This window comes from Spermophilus citellus, assembly GCF_964194105.1.
Source record: "Spermophilus citellus genome assembly, chromosome: 2".
NCBI lineage: Eukaryota > Metazoa > Chordata > Mammalia > Rodentia > Sciuridae > Spermophilus > Spermophilus citellus.
The window spans coordinates 140,624,548-140,629,378 of record NC_138183.1 but is presented as its reverse complement, the minus strand read 5'-3'; the positions used below and the strand labels follow the sequence as shown (position 1 = coordinate 140,629,378).

General features: G+C 35.1%; 1 long non-coding RNA gene across 1 annotated transcript; it reads left to right on the top strand.

Moving 5' to 3' along the window:
* Positions 1-383: 383 nt before the first annotated feature.
* Positions 384-3,224, top strand: LOC308635959. Its single transcript, XR_014019307.1, has 3 exons — positions 384-566; positions 2,572-2,668; positions 3,099-3,224. It is a non-coding gene; the product is annotated as an uncharacterized lncRNA (long non-coding RNA).
* The last annotated feature ends 1,607 nt before the right edge of the window (positions 3,225-4,831 follow it).

Below are 4,831 nucleotides of genomic sequence, written 5' to 3'. Positions count from 1 at the left end.
AACAGTGCTTTCTTGCCTCAATATTCTTATTCTTAAAAATAATTATCTTTGAAACTTTAAACATAGATCTCTGTCTGGCAGGGTGGTGCATGCCTATAATCCCAGCTACTTTGGAGGATGAGGCAGGTGGATTGCAAGTTTGATGCCAGCCTCCACAACTTAGTGAGACCCTATCTAAAAGTAAAAAGGGCTAAGAATATAGCTCAGTGGTAGAGTTCCCTGGTTCAATCATAGTACCACAAAAATAAATAAATAATAAAATATATCACCTCTATACTAAAATATATCATCTTTAAATTCATGAAGATGCTGCAGAAAGAGGAGAGCGTATTGCAATATATACTTCAGATACAGAGTCATAAACCAACAATATCTAGTAAACCCAAGGTCATTAGACATCCTGACATCACCTTAAATATATCCTGTTCAAATCAGTTAATCATTTGGAAACTTTCTTTGAGAATGTGGAGGTGCTAACTATGCTAATTTCTCAAAGTTTTTCCCACTTAGGTATAGAGAATACAGTGGATGACTCCCAGGTTCCAAGATGAATGAAGGTGCTAGAGGTAAGAATACTTGAGGAGGGGCTACCTGAGCGATAAATAAAACTTTATCAAAACCACTGGGTTTTGGACTTGATTGTTCCAGTGATTAGTTACTCTAAATAAAAATTAGTTAACTCAGATAAGTAAAAATTATCTAGGTAAAGAGAAGTCCAGGAAGCAGATACTAGATGTTAACAAGGCACCAAATAGGAAACTATAATACGGCTAATGTAACAGGGCCATAATGGATAGAGCATGGATTAAGTGTGGGAAGGAAGTAGATAAGGCTGGAGAGATGATCTAATTTATTATTATGAACACTCCTGGGTTTTTTTTTTCAGACTTTCTTCATTCCAAGCCATCTTAAAATAATTGGCATGCTTTATTGAGATATAATTTAGATACCATACAGTTCACCTACTTAGAGTGTACAATTCAGTGTTTTAACAAACATATTCTTTACCACCATCAGTTTTAGAACACTTATATAACCCTAAAAAGTAATCTCACTCTTTAGTAGTTACCCCCACATTCTGCCTCCCCAAATGTCTTAGCAGCCACTAATCTACATTCTGTCTCTATGGATTGGCCTATTTTGGACATTTCATACAAATAGATTCTTCCATATGTGATATTTTTTACTGATTTATTTAATTAAGTATGTTTTCAAGATTTATTCATATTGTACATGTATTAGTACTTCATAACTTGGTTGTTGTCAATTGATATTCTATTTTGTAGATATACTACATTTTATTTATCCATTTTTAAGTTGTTGGACTTTTTAGTTGTTTTCACTTCTTGGTTATCATGAAAAATGCTGTTATGAGAAGTCATGTATAAGTTTTTGTGCAAACCTGTTTTCATTTCTCTTGGTTATATACTTAGGACATGAATTGGGTTATATGATAACCCTACATTTAACATTTTGAGGAACTGCTAGACTGTTTTCAAAGGTACTAAACATTTTACATTTCCACCTGCAGTTTATGAGGATTTTAACTGCTCCACATCGTTTTATTATCCCTATGCAACCCCGCCAGTACATGGAGTGGTATCACACTGTGGTTTTAGTTTGTTTTTCCTTGATAGCTAATTCCATAGAATCTGTAAAATTTGTAGAATCTAGACAAAATTGCTATGTTGTCTTCTAAACGCTTTACATGTGTTAACTTATTTAATCCTTCAACTTCCCATGGAAATAGGTACTACTATCCCATTACATAATTGGGAAAATTGAGGTACAGAGTTTTCAATATTATTAAAATAGTAAGTAACAGAGCCAGATTTGAACCCAAGCAATCAAATGACAGCCTTCTTATGAATGTAACTTTGAATGCCAGATGGCTTGGGTCTTGGTTTCCAGGTTACTGCCATAAAATTAATACTTAGCCTCATTTTTAATCTGACAAACTATATTTGGATTAATTTTGGTTGGTTATAAAAAAGTTCTCTCAAGCATACTGTTTAACTAGGTTGTTTCCATAAGAACAAAAATCTTCAAGTGGGAAAACAATAATAAAGATTCCCAACATGTACTAATACACCATTATTCCATGAAATTTAGTGCTGGGTGATTGGAATTATTGATACAGGAACTCCACAAGTATATGAATCTTTGAATGAAACAAAATCCATCAGTTAGATTCAGGTGATATGGGGCTAACACCAAATATTCCTGAGGATGACTTTTGTTTTGGAGAAGAAAATATAAACTTAAGAATTTTTTTCCTATAATTTTAAAAGGGGAGTTTTATTAAGGCCTAATTGTCATGTGATAAGATACATACATTTAAACTGTATAATTTTTAAAGTTTTAGATGTAAATTCTCAGCATGAACAGGAAAAACAAATATATCCTTTGCCTCCAAAAGTGTTCTCATGTCACTTTTTATTTATTTATCCATTTATCTATTTGTTTGTTTATCTTTTCATTTTGTGCTACTGGGGATTAAACCCAAGGGTGCTTTACTACACAGAACTACATCCCTAGCCTTTTTATTTATTTATTTATTTTTTGAAACAGGTCTCACTATGTTGTGGAGAACTGGAACTTGTGATCTTGCTGCCTCAGCTGCCTGAGTCCCTGGGATTCCTGATGACTGCAATGGCTGGGATTGCAGGTGTGCACCACCATGCCTGGCCATGCCACTTTTCAATCCTGTCATACTGCTCTTTCCATCCCTCCTCTCTACTACCCCAGTTACTCCCCCAGCAACCACTAATCTGCTTTGTTACTATATATTAGGTTTTAAAGATTCATATCTGATTTACTAAACATTATTTTAAATAATACTAAACACATCTTAAATATGTGTTTACTTCAGATTTTTTATTAATAAACTTTTAGAACAGTTTTAGATTTTTTGAAAAATTTGAGTGATAGTACCAGGTGCCCAAATATCTTCATAGGGTTTCCTGTTATTGACATCTGTATTAACAAAGCATATGTGTTATAATTAATGAACTAATGTTGGTAAATTGTAATTAATTTACATCCGTAGGATATTCAGATTTCCTTAGTTTTAATTTAAGGTCCATTTTCCTTTCCAGGATCCAATCCAGAACATCACATCTCATTGTCCTCAAGTCTCCTTTTTTGGCTGTAAAATTTTTTTTTTGGACTTTTCCTATATTTCATGACCTTGACAGTCCCGAGAAGTATTATAGAATGACTCTGTAAGTAGTCTATGGTTCTTTGTTTTGGAGAAGAAAATAAAAAAAGTTTAAGTGCCATATTCATTATACCATATTATGGGTATATCCCATCAATGTGATCTATGACTGTCAGTATTGATCTTAATCACTGGGCTGAAGCAGTGTTTGTCAGGTTACTCCACAGCAGTTATTAATTTTCTCTCCTTCCATACTGTACTCTTTAAAGGAAGCCACAATGAATCACTTAAAAGTGTGGGGGAGTAGGTAGCCTTTTCCTCTGGGGTGGAGTAAACTACAAGACTTATTTGGAATTCTGCAGGAAAGATTTATGTTTTCTCCCTGTTTACTGCTTTATTCAGTCTTTTACTTATGCCACTATGGATTCATTTTGTTGCTCAAATTTTTCCAGCTTAGAATATTGGGAGTTCTTATTTGTATCTATAATGGTTTGAACCTTAAATGTCTACCAGAAGTTCATGTGTTGAAGGCTTCATTCCCACGCAGTGGTGTTTTTGAGAGGTGGTGGAAACTTCAGGAGGTGGGGCCCATTGGGAGGAACTAGGTCATTAGTGATGTGCACTTTTCTTCCTGGGTGCCGTGAAGTGAGTAGCTTTGCTCTGCCCCATGCTTTGCACTATGATGTTCTGCCTTGCCACAGAACAATGGAGCCATGAACTGAAACTTCTGAAACTGTAAGCCAAAACGAATCCTTCTAACTTTAAAGTTGATCACCTTAGGCATTTTGTCACAGTGATGGAAAGCTAACCAATATAGAAAATTGGTACTGAGAAATGAGGTCATTGTTGTGACTATACCTGATACTGTGGTTCAGAAGACTTTGGAATTGGTTTGTGGGAGGAGTTTGGAAAAGTTTGGAGAAGCAAGCTAGAAAAGTTATAATGCTGTAGGTGGAGTTTAATTAAGTGGGTGATTCTGATGGAGGCTCAGAAGACAAGTGTGATGATAGGAATGGAAAGGTTTCAGATAGAAATGTGAATTCTATTGGTATTTTTAGTAGAGGCCATTCATGTTACATTCTGACAGAGCTTAAAAAGCCTGTCTATATTTTGTTGATACTGAGACTTTGTAGGAGTTTGAGTTTAAAAGTGATAAACTAATTAATCCAGTGGAGGACATTTCAAGGCAGCACAGCATGCAGACAGTGGCAGAATTATTACTGGCTGCATTTAGCAGGTATTCAGTGAGAATAAGTAAAAAATAAAATAAAAATAAATAAATAAAAATAGTAGAATGAAAATATTTATAAAACTTTCAGTTTGGCCAGAAAAGGAGCATGTTTAAAGTTGCAGCCAAAGAGAGTGTGGTTGCTGAAGAGATCAATGCTATTAAACAGAAACTATTTTTCACTGGTTCAATAGGAAAGATGCTTTGAGAGCATCTCAGGAATTAGCAAGACTCCACCCATTACAGGCTCAAGAGTACAAAAGTGTAATCTTGTTTCAAAGACTTTGCTTTGAGAAGGGAACTTGGTAGCACCCTGCTTAGGCAGGGCCACATAGGGAATTGTTTCCCCAGCATTCTTTCCCCTATGTTCAGCCATACAGGCACTCAAAAGTGGCTTCAGTCATGCTGCAAGTGGACCTGACTATTTCTCCAGCAGGTGGCAG